The sequence below is a fragment of the Dipteris shenzhenensis genome, chromosome 7 (genome assembly GCF_047967505.1).
Source record: "Dipteris shenzhenensis isolate YYH24624 ecotype China chromosome 7, Dip_SZ_1.0, whole genome shotgun sequence".
In the NCBI taxonomy this organism is placed as follows: Eukaryota; Viridiplantae; Streptophyta; class Polypodiopsida; order Gleicheniales; family Dipteridaceae; genus Dipteris; species Dipteris shenzhenensis.
Window position 1 is genome coordinate 7,358,085 of NC_141602.1, and position 12,879 is coordinate 7,370,963.

Below are 12,879 nucleotides of genomic sequence, written 5' to 3' on the forward strand. Positions count from 1 at the left end.
AATGGCACTAGTGCCATTCTCCCATTGGAAAACGGAGAATGGCACTAGTGCCATTCTCCCAATGGAATGTCCCAATTTTTTGGCTTTGTAATAGGAAAATGGAGAATGGCACTAGTGCCATTCTCCCATTGGAAAATGGAGAATGGCACTAGTGCCATTCTCCCAATGGAATGTCCTAATTTTTTGGCTTTGTAATAGGAGAATGGAGAAAGGCACTAGTGCCATTCTAATGGAGAAAGGCACTAGTGCCATTGCAATAGGAAAATTAGTAATCTATAGGTTTAGTTTGTCTAGATTACCACTAGGGGAGAATGGCAGTGATGCCAATCTCATGCTGGCACCTACATAATGACACTGAGATCATCAAACTCACATGTGCCATTTTGACTCTGTGAAGCCAAAACTTTGAATCTAAGAGAATGGCACTAGTGCCATTTCCCCTTTGCACAGCCAAGATTTGAATCAAGAAATCATAATGGGAGAATGGCACTGGTGCCATTCCCCCTATGCAATGGGAGAATGGAAGTGGAGCAAATTTAAAAAAAATTTAGCTTTGTAAAATGGGGAGATTGGAGGATGGCAGTGTGTGTGTGTGTGTGTGTGTGTGTGTGTGTGTGTGTGTGAACGTGGTATTCATTTGAAACCATACACTATTTTACTTCCATTTATTCATATATGTGGTAAAGTTGATCGATATTACTTTATGAAACCTAGCTCGTTATGTGAGTTTATTCACGCTAGTTTGGTTATGCTAGGTTGGTCAAGTTATAAATTTTTATGTTAGAGTATGTTTTTATTGATCAAGGTCCAAGTAATGTAAAATTTTGCTTTTCGTATATCTCGCCGTCCTTGCTGTCTTGACTCAAGAGGTAAACTTACCGCCCAATACAATATTCTCCTATACATTTTGTTGCTCTCTCTCTCTCTCTCTCTCTCTCTCTCTGTGGCTTTGACCTCAGCTCAGACGTGCCCCTCTGTAGGCTGAGGTGCCCTTAAGTTGGCAGCTTGAATGCTTATGCTGTTTTCACACTAGAGCTGCCTACGTCCCTCTATGGTGCATTGAATGCATCTGTGCCATGGGTTGGATGGGGCGGGGAATCTTGCCTATCCATGATGTGTGGGTGGTGCCCATGGTGCGCCAGTGAGAGTAACTCCTTTTGAATAAAGGTGCACTTGAATTATGTCCTTAATCTACTTGATCTAGATGCTTAATGTTTTAGAATTATCATCCTTAACCCCTAGCCCATCAATTTCTTAAGAAGCACTCTTTAAGGAAATCATCCTCAAGCCATTGTTGTCTTCCGTGGACAACTTTATGTTCACCTTCTCAAGCACTTCTCATTCTCTCTCTACTATGCCAAAATAACTAATGAACTTCACAAGTGGTCATGCTTGCATTTCATTTAGTAGAAATAATTATAAAGTTTTCATAACATGTATCTTTTTGGGAGGCCTATTACAAGAGGCTTCTAGAGCCTTGTGTGGTTTATGGAGCCCAAGTGTATACTTGAAGCTCAATGACACATCTCTAACTTCATATAATATCTCACCGTCCTTGCTTATTTCTCTAGAAGGATTTTAACGTCCCTCTTGTTCTCTGATCATAAGCCAATTTTAATATCCCTTGAGAAGGGTGTAGTTATTGAACTTATTTCAAGCTAAGTAGTTATTGAACTTATGATCCTAGTTTAATGAAATGCAAAAGGTAGGATATATTAAACGTGTTAAATTTCATCCAAAACTGCCATTCTGGGAATTGGGTTTTTCCCGAATTATCTAGTACGGTCTTGAGTGTGCAATTCCTTTGAAGGCTGTAGCATGGAAGTTCTACAACAAGCTTGATCCTCTTTGTTCACAATCTCCCTTGTTTGCTATTTGACTAGGCCCTAGATTGAACTAACTAAAAACATCTAGGACAACCTAGATCTTGGGGTGACTCTATTGGATAAGCAACCTAACAAGTTCTAAAGACTAACAATATTTGACCTAATATTCAATTTAGATGTCTAACCGTTAGGTAACCATATGCAGGCTTTTAAGTCGGTCATACATATGTATATGCTTACTCCTTATAAACCTCTTGTCCATGCCTTGAGGCCTCTATGGTTGTCAATCTTTTTAGCCATACAATAGCCATATATGCTACTCCATAGCCAAGCATGTGGGTACCTAGGATGCAAAATGAGATACCAAGGTGTTGTTACAGTTAGCTCAAATGTCCACCTCTCATGTAACCCACCAATATTCTGTGTACCCAATGTTGTAAGGCCCCCATATGAGGAGAAGCCATGATGGGTATCAGATATTGGGAGGGATCCCTAGTTTAGACACTGGAAGGGGTCTTAGAGTAGACCAGATGGTTATGAGACGGCTTAGGAGCCAAGAGTAGATACCCGTCTGCAAAAAGGGGGGGTTCGGGGGGGCGATAGCCCCCCCGATAGCAGGGGGTCCGGGGGGCGCAGGCCCCCGGTGGGGGTCTGGGGGCAAAGCCCCCAGCGGCAGGGTCCGGGTATGACCTATGCGCGATCCTTCATCTGCCCACCGGTATGTTTTCTGAAGGGTCGGCTGGTCTTCCAGGCATTTCTTAACACATCGTAGCATGCTAAAAGGAAAAAAATGTAGAGATGATAGTAACCTTGAGAAAGGCACATTACATAAAGAATAATTTTTTTTAACGAAATGCAAAAGATATCGATTTGTTTTTAACGAAATGCAAAAGAAATGCAAAAGCTAAACTTACGAAGTAAAAAAATGGAAAACCCTAGATCCTTCTAATCATTACGCTCGTTGCCCTAAGTGGATCGCATCGCAATGCGTGCTAGTCTCCTTGCCATAGCTTTTCGCCAATCCGTAGCTTTTTGCCAGCTTTTTCTCATCATGCATATCTTTTCGTAAAGCTTCTCCTTATCTCTCATTCGTATCGTCTTCCCAAGCTTCTCCTCATGCATATCTTCATTCAAGCTTCTCCTTTCCTCGTCACTGAAGTCGTATCATCTTCGCCAAGCTTCTCCTCAAGCGTATCTTCGTTCAAGCTTCTCCTTTCCTCGTCACTAAAGTCGTTTGAGAGCTACCTCTTCCCGGGACAACGATGACGGAATCATCAAATTGCAATGACGGAATAGCTTTCTTTCTTTCTTGCAAGTTGGCTTCTTCCCGGGACAACGATGACGGAATAGCTGTCAGTAGGTCATGAGTTACAATCAAAAGAGCTCGTAACCGTTCTCGAATAACTCCGTATTAGCGACACCAATTCACCTATTTATTCTCGAATAACGCTGTAAAAGCAAGCGATCGGAGGATCATCCTTTGGAAATTCAGTTCACCTATTTATTCTCGAATAACGCTATAAAAGCAGGCTCATCCTTTGGAAATTCAGTAGTGGCAATTTGGGGTTCCTTGCAAGCAAGTACTTGATCTAATTAATCGAGCAGTCTGAGTTCCAAGCGTGAAATAGAGAATTACCTTCGTTCCAATCGACGCCTCCGTTCCAATCGAGCAGTCTGTCACGGGTATATCTCTCCTCTCTTTCTTTCAACCCTCCTGTTATCTTATTGCGTAGATGGTGGAGGAGCTTTCCTCTCTTTCTTTCAACCCTCCTGTTGGAGGATGAAGCCAAATTGCAAGAAAGAAAGCAAAAAATCTGAAAATTAAAGAGAAGCTACCGAACTGATTGAGCTTCAATTGTCAATTGTGTTGTTTCCTTCTAGCTTCAGGCTGTCGAGCCGTTGGTTGTCTTCTTGCTTCAAGACTCTCCGTGCGAGCTGTGGTGAGTAAAACTCTGAGACTCTGAGACTCCTCTCCAATTTGTCTGGAATGAATAGAAAGTGAGGAGGGAAAGGCATCAATTGAAATGAGAGAAAAGGTCTTGATTTGTCTGAAATGTAGATTTGAAAGTTGAAAGTGATAGTTTGAAACTACTAAATAATTCAAATTTTGAAATATAGGACTTCCCGCCATTATGCCCTTTTGAATTTTGGATATACAGAATGGCACTTATGCCATTCTCTCCAAATCTAAATTCAAATTCAAATTCATATTGATAATTTTAATTTCAATTTGTATTTCAAATTGAAATTATGCTTTTGAAATTGTATTTCAAAACCTAAATTCTAGTTTTCAAATTTTGATTTCAAGTTAAACTTCAATCTCAATTTTGATTTTCATGATTGAATGGCAAATTTAGAGATTGAATTTCTAATTTTAAATGGAGAATGGCACCAGTGCCATTCTCCAAGACCTCATAAGAAGTCCGTGAGAGTGACACCAGTGCTCTTCCCGCCATTGTTCCCTTTTGAATTTGGAGATTTAGAGTGGCAAGTATGCCATTCTCTCCAATATTAAATTTAAATTCAAATTCAAATTATTCTGTTTGAAATTGTATTTCCAAAACGAAATTTATATTAGGACATTGCAATGGGAGAATGGCACTGGAGAATAGGAAAATGGAGAATGGCACTAGTGCCATTCTCCCAATGGAATGTCCCAATGGAATGTCCTTTTTTTTGGCTTTGTAATAGGAAAATGGAGAATGGCACTAGGAATAGGAAAATGGAGAATGGCACTAGTGCCATTCTCCCATTGGAAAATGGAGAATGGCACTAGTGCCATTCTCCCAATGGAATGTCCTAATTTTTTGGCTTTGTAATAGGAAAATGGAGACTGGCACTAGTGCCATTATCCCATTGGAAAATGGAGAATGGCATTAGTGCCATTCTCCCAATGGAATGTCCTAATTCAAAATTTTGGCTTCACAAAGGTAGAAGGGCGCCAATGCCATTCTCCCATTGGAATTAGTGGAGTGTCAATCTATAGGTTTAGTGCCATTCTCCATTGTAATAGGAAAATGGAGAATGGCACTAGGAATAGGAAAATGGAGAATGGCACTAGTGCCATTCTCCCATTGGAAAATGGAGAATGGCACTAGTGCCATTCTCCCAATGGAATGTCCCAATGGAATGTCCTAATTTTTTGGCTTTGTAATAGGAAAATGGAGACTGGCACTAGTGCCATTCTCCCATTGGAAAATGGAGAATGGCACTAGTGCCATTCTTCCAATGGAATGTCCTAATTCAAAATTTTGGCTTCACTGAGATCATCAAACTCACTTGTAGAATGGAATAGGGCACCACTCTCCTATGATCACTGGAATGCCCCTCCTAGAATAGTAGGCTAAGCATTTGTACAAGTGGAGAATGGCAGTGGTGCCAATCTCTTATTAGGCCCTAAGAAACGGCATTGAGAAGCCTAAACTCAAATGCTCATTCTTCTATGTAGTGATCACTGTCTCCGCTATGTAGAGATCACATGGAATTGTGTCAATCTTTGTGGAGAATGCCACTAGTGGAGAATGGCAGTGCTGCCAATCTCACATGCGCATTGAGAAGCCTAAACTCACATGTGCAGAGATCATATGGAATTGTGCCAATCTCTGTGGAGAATGCCACCAGTGGAGAATGGCAGTGGTGCCAATCTCATACCATGACCTAAAAACATGCACAAGGAATCCTAAACTCACATGTGCATTCTTCTATGTAGTGGTTCCAATCTCATACCATGACCTGAAAACATGCACAAGGAATCCTAAACTCACATGTGCATTGGCACTTTTGCCATTATCCTAGTACCATTGTCCGCTACTGGCAATGTGCATTATTCTATGTAGTGATCATTGTCTCCGCTGTGTAGGGATCATATGGAATTGTGTCAATCTCTGTGGAGAATGCCACCAGTGGAGAATGATAGTGGTGCCAATCTCATAACATGACCTACAAACATGCACAAGGAATCCTAAACTCACATGTGCATTCTTCTATGTAGTGATCACTGTCTCCGTTGTGCAGAGATCATATGGAATTGTGTCAATCTCTTATCAGGCCTTGGAATGTTAATCTATAGGTTTAGTTTGTCTAGACAACCACTAGTGGAGAATGGCAGTGATGCCAAACTCATGGTGGCACCTACATAATGATGCTGAGATCATCAGACTCACATGTGGATTGGAATCGGACACCACTCTCCTATGATCACTGGAATACCCCTCCTAGAATAGTAGGGTAAACATTTGTACAAGTGAAGAATGGCACTGGTGCCAATCTCTTATTAGCCCCTAAGAAATGTCATTGAGAAGCCTAAACTCACAAGGGCAGAGATCATATGGAATTGTGCCAATCTCTGTGGAGAATGCCACCAGTGGAGAAGGGCAGTGGTGCCAATCTCTTATTAGGCCCTAAGAAATGGCATTGAGAAGCCTAAACTCACATGCTCATTCTTCTATGTAGTGATCACTGTCTCCGCTGTGTAGAGATCACATGGAATTGTGTCAATCTTTGTGGAGAATGCCACCAGTGGAGAATGGCAGTGCTGCCAATCTCACATGTGCATTGGCACTTTTGCCATTATCCTACTGCCATTCTCCGCTAGTGGCAATGTGCATTCTTCTATGTAGTGGAATGTCAATCTATAGGTTTAGTTTGTCTAGACAACCAGTAGTGGAAAATGGCAGTGATGCCAAACTCATGGTGGCACCTACATAATGACACTGAGATCATTAGACTCACATGTGGATTGGAATCGGACACCACTCTCCTATGATGATTGGAATACCCCTGAAAACATGCACAAGAAATCCTAAACTCACATGTGCAGAGATCATATGGAATTGTGCCAATCTCTGTGGAGAATGCCACCAGTGGAGAATGGCAGTGGTGCCAATCTCATACCATGACCTAAAAACATGTACAAGGAATTCTAAACCCACATGTGCATTCTTCTATGTAGTGGTGCCAATCTCATACCATGACCTGAAAACATGCACAAGGAATCCTAAACTCACATGTGCATTGGCACTTTTTCCATTATCCTAGTACCATTGTCCGCTAGTGGCAATGTGCATTCTTCTATGTAGTGATCATTGTCTCCACTGTGTAGGGATCATATGGAATTGTGTCAATCTCTGTGGAGAATGCCACCAGTGGAGAATGATAGTGGTACCAATCTCATAACATGACCTGCAAACATGCACAAGGAATCCTAAACTCACATGTGCATTCTTCTATGTAGTGATCACTGTCTCCGTTGTGTAGAGATAATATGGAATTGTGTCAATCTCTTATCAGGCCTTGGAATGTCAATCTATAGGTTTAGTTTGTTTAGACAACCACTAGTGGAGAATGGCAGTGATGCCAAACTCATGATGGTGTTGAGATATCAAGCTCTACCCCCGATATATCTCCTGGATGACTATCATTTATGTCACCGCCTATGATAGTTGTACTCGTGGTGTAGTTAGACTACCACGTATGTTTTTGGTTTGGGTTCACATATGAACCACGTATTCTAGGTTTTGACAAATAGGGTATTTCCCTATTCTATTGTATTGTTGTTGTGTGCAAAAGTGAAGAAAGGCTTCACCCTCCAATCTTGTGTCCTCTCTCTTTTGTGTGTTGTGAAGAAAGCTGCACTTGAGTCTCCTATCTCTCTCCCTCATTCTTTACATGGTATCAGAGCCAGGTTCGTGGTAAGGAGCTCAAGAAAGCAAGCCAAGTTTGTGGTGTCCTGGTAAGAGGACCAGTGTTGCTTTCCTATTTCGAGTTTGGGAGCAAATCTCTGCAGGTAGCACAGCCAGAAGTGCAGGAGTGCACTGTTTCAGATTGAGAGGCCCTTCGCGGTGTGGCGAGAGCGCAGTATATGCTGTGGAAACAGGCGAAGCCCTCGGTGACTTTATTTTTTTGATTTGAGGCCGTTTCGGGGCCCGTTTTGAAGGCGGAAGTTCTTCGCAGGCACTCAGAAAAAGACCCTGTTTTTCGCTGTGCGACCACTGCACGGCTAGTCGGTGGAAAGGTGCCACAGAAATTGCATCGTATGCCTGTGTGTAGAGATATTGGGAGTTGCAGATTCATGCCTGTTGCCTGTTGATGCAAAATCGTCACTAGGAAGTGACTGTGTGGTGAAATACCACTTTCGTCAGTGTTGCAGATCTGCTCCTGTGAGGCTTTTTGCAGAAGTTTTGCTATTTGCCCTTGTGAGGCATTTGCTGTGTTTACAGGTTGCTGTTGCAATTCGTGATTTGTAAAATGTCTGAGAATCTGTCTACCATTGTCAGTGAGAAGCTTGACAAGAACAACTTCCAAGCATGGAAGTTCAGGATGACAAACTTCCTTATGGAAAAGGGAGTTTGGGATTACATCAGTGGTGAAACTGCAGAACCAGTTTTGGGTACTGCTCCCACTCCTGCTGAATTGAAGGCCTTTAAAGAATGGCATGAAAAAGCTAGAAAATGCCTGTATTGGCTGTCTGTTAGCATTTCAGATTCTATGATTGTGCATATACAGGATGTAGAGACGCCTAAGGAGGCATGGGATACATTGGTGAAGCTGTATAGCACTAATACCAAAGCACGAAAGATGCAGCTAAAGCAGGAGTTGCACAATGTGCAAAGGAAAAATCTGAATATAAATGAGTATTCCTTGAAGGTGAAAGGCCTTGCAGATTCTCTTGCCTCCATTGGAGCACCTGTTGATGATGAGGACTTAGTGTCCGTGACCTTGAATGGTCTTGGGAAAGATTATGCACAGTTTCGGACATCCATTGGAGTCCGTGAAACATTTCCTGATTTTTAGGAACTTATTGCTCTCTTGCTGAGTGAAGAGCAAAGGAATGGTGGTTCAGCCACCTCAACTTCTCAAGAGACTGCTTTCTACTCGAATACAGGTAGAGGCAGGGGTAGAGGAAGAGGCCGTTTTGGTGGCCATGCAGGAAATCAGAACCAGCAGCAACAACAGGAAAACCAGTCCTATGGAGGGGGACGTGGTAGTTCTAGAGGTAGGGGGAGCCAAAGAGGCCGTGGTTCATGGCAAAGGAACCAGCAAGTAAATAGCAGCACAGAATGCTATTATTTTGGAAAGCCTGGACACAAGGAGAATACATGCTATAAAAAGCAGAATGACATCAAAAGTGGGAAGTTGCAGCAAAGGAACTATGCATCATCAAGTGGGCATGGTGACGACAGAAATGAGCACCTTTTTGTGATGCAGCATATGGTTAACTCCATGTCAGGAGATGCTGCAGCTTGCAATGATGTTTGGTATGTTGATTCAGGTGCCTCTAACCACATGACCAGTCATGGTGAGTGGTTTCATGATGTTAGAAATTTGGATAAGCCAGGTTATGTTGAAACAGGTGATGATACTGCGCACCCAATTACGCAGGTTGGTAAAGTGCCATTGGCTATGCAGGATGGCAAAACGAAGTACTTGGCAGATGTACTTCATGTTCCAAAAATCACTAAGAACCTGGTTTCAGTTGGCCAGATGGTTGAGCAAGGTCTGCAGGTTAGATTTAATCCTGATGGATTCTTTGTTGAGGACTTGAAAAATAAGTGCCGCTTGATTGCGAAAGGAAACAAAAATGGCAGAATGTTCACCTTGGATGTTGATATGCCTGAGGTGAAAGCTGCTATGTTTGCGCATGGGAGAGGTGTCATTGCAGATATTGAGATATGGCACAAGCGCATTGGGCACGTGAATATACAAAGGCTGAAATCTATGCAAACGAAAAACATTGTTGCAGGTTTGCCTAAATTCAGAGTTGAGGGAATGCAAAAGGTATGTGAAGCATGCCAAATGGGTAAGCAGGCCAGACATGCATTTCCCAAAAATGCTAAGGTGAGCAGAAGACCTTTGGAAGTGATCCATTCAGATGTTTGGACAACCAAAGCTGCTTCTATTGGTGGATGCCATTATTATGTGACGTTTATTGATGACTACACTAGGAAGGTGTGGATTTATTTTATGAAGCACAAAAGTGAAGTGTTCAGCCATTTCAAGGCTTTTAAGGCCATGGTTGAAAAAGAGAAAGGTGTGCATATTAAAGTGCTAAGATCTGATGGAGGGGGAGAGTACTTTTCAGAAGAATTTTGTGAATATCTGAAAGAACAGGGAATTCAAAGGAAGTACTCATGCAGGTCTAGCCCTCAGCAGAATGGGGTTGCAGAAAGGAAGAATAGGCATATTGCAGAAGTAGGACGGGTGATACATGCCTAATTATTTTTGGGCTGAAGCAGTAGCAACTGCTGTTTATATTATGAACAGAACCCCCACTGCAGCTGTCCATGGCATGACGCCTGAAGAAATGTATACAGGCCAAAAACCAGATATTTCTCACTTGAAGGTATTTGGTTGCATAGCTTATGTTCATGTTCCTGATGAGAAGAGAACAAAGCTGGATCCAAAGGTAGAAAAATGCATCTTTATTGGATATGCTCAGCACCAGAAAGGGTATCGCTGTTATAACCCTTTCACCCGCAAAATGCAAGTGAGCAGAGATGTTGTTTTTGATGAAATGAGCAGCTAGTATGCACCAACTGTTATGGTAGGAGATGCAGATGCAGGAAATGGGAATGCTGCAATAAATGCAGAGCAGCAATCTCAAGCCTTGAGTGGACCCAGAGAGTCCTCTACTAGTGGATCTAATGCATGGACAGGGAGATTGAGATCTAGTGAATCGTCACATGGCAGCCCTGATAGTGTTGTGCAGGTATCACATAAGGGAAAAGAAAAAGTAGACCATGCTCCAGTGTTTGATGTGTCTGCTGGTAGCTCTCATGTTGATGGAGAGTCAAGCGGCTCTGAAATGAGCCTTGATGAGGAACTTGGGATTCCTTCTGTTGTTACACCTGGTGCAAGGAAAAGCAGGCATGATTTAAAGACGCCTGCAACTGATCCAGTTGTACGGAGGTCCACTCGTATTAAGTATCCAGTTGACAGGCTGAGATATGATGGGTATACAGCACATCACTATGCTTATATGGTCAAGGTTCTAGAGGAGCCAGAGCCCACATGTTTTGAGGATGCAGCAAGGCATAAAAATTGGGAAGCAGCTATGGATGAAGAGATGGCTGCCTTGGATGCAAACCACACTTGGGATTTGATGCCTTTGCCTCATGATAAGAAGGCTATTGGCTGCAAGTGGGTTTACAAAGTAAAGCACAATGCTGATGGGTCTGTTAGCAGGTACAAGGCAAGATTGGTTGCCAAAGGTTTTGCACAGACATATGGAATTGACTATGAGGAAACTTTCAGCCCAGTTGCAAGGATGGCAACCGTGAGAGCAGTAATTGCTATGGCTGCTGCAAAGGGATGGTCTTTGCATCAGATGGATGTGAAAAATGCCTTCTTGCATGGTGATTTGCAGGAAGAGGTTTATATGATGCAGCCAGAAGGTTATGAAGATAACTCACACCCCGATTTTGTATGCAGGTTGCGCAAAGCCTTGTATGGCTTAAAACAGGCGCCGAGGGCATGGTCAGACAAGATAGGGCAATATCTTGTCACTATTGGATTTCAGATTTCCAATTCAGATTTTTCACTTTATGTGAAAAGGACAAACAGAGGGATTGTGCTTGTAGTCATCTATGTTGATGACTTGATTATAACAGGTGATAGTGATGCAGACATTAATGAAGTGAAGCTGCTGTTGAAGCAGAAATTTGAGATGAAGGATTTGGGAGAGCTGCGTTACTTCTTGGGCATTGAGGTTATTAGATTCCCGAGTGGGATATGGCTGTTGCAAAGGCGATACGGTTTGGACATGCTGTCCAAATATGGGATGACAGGCTGTAAGCCTATCTCTGTTCCATTGGAGCAGAATGTGAAGCTCAATGCAGAGTCAGGTGAGCTTCTTGAAGATATTACTATGTACAGGCGCATAGTAGGTAGCTTGATTTACATGACTATAACCAGACCAGATTTGAGCTATGCTGTGGGGCTGGTGAGTCAGTTTATGCAGGCACTGAGGAAGCCACATTTGGATGCGGCTAGGCGCATACTGCGGTATGTGAAGTCCACATTGCATTATGGACTGCTTTATGAAGCTGGGTGTGCATTACAGGTACATGGATACACAGATGCTGACTGGGCTGGTAGTGTCTCAGACAGGAGATCTACTAGTGGTTTTATGTTTTCCCTTGGGAGTGGTGCCATCAGTTGGAGCAGCAAGAAGCAGCCAACAGTTGCCTTGTCGAGCACAGAGGCTGAGTACAGGGGTGCAGCAATGGCTGCATGTGAGGTAGCTTGGTTACGGAAGCTACTTGCAGATATGGGACAGTCAATTCATGCAGCAGTTGTCATTCATTGTGACAACATTAGCAGCATCATGCTTGCTAATAACCCAGTTTATCATGCTAGAACGAAGCACATTGAGGTGCATTATCACTTTGTGAGAGAGAAGGTTCTAGCTGGTGAGATTGATCTTGTCTATGTCAGCACTGAGGAGTAGGTGGCTGATATTTTTACGAAGGCATTGGGTACCGAGAAGCTTCGCAGATTTAGGAGCTTGCTTGGTGTACGTGAGATGAATTTGAGCTTGAGGGGGAGTGTTGAGATACCAAGCTCTACCCCCGATATATCTCCTGGATGACTATCATTTATGTCACCGCCTATGATAGTTGTACTCGTGGTGTAGCTAGACTACCACGTATGTTTTTGGTTTGGGTTCACATATGAACCACGTATTCTAGGTTTTGACATATAGGGTATTTCCCTATTCTATCGTATTGTTGTTGTGTGCAAAAGTGAAGAAAGGCTTCACCCTCCAACCTTGTGTCCTCTCTCTTTTGTGTGTTGTGAAGAAAGCTGCACTTGAGTCTCCTATCTCTCTCCCTCATTCTTTACAGATGGCACCTACATAATGATGCTGAGATCATCAGACTCACATGTGGATTGGAATTGAACACCACTCTCCTATGATCACTGGAATACCCCTCCTAGAATAGTAGGGTAAACATTTGTACAAGTGAAGAATGGCACTGGTGCCAATCTCTTATTAGCCCCTAAGAAATGTCATTGAGAAGCCTAAACTCACATGTGCAAAGTTCATATGGAA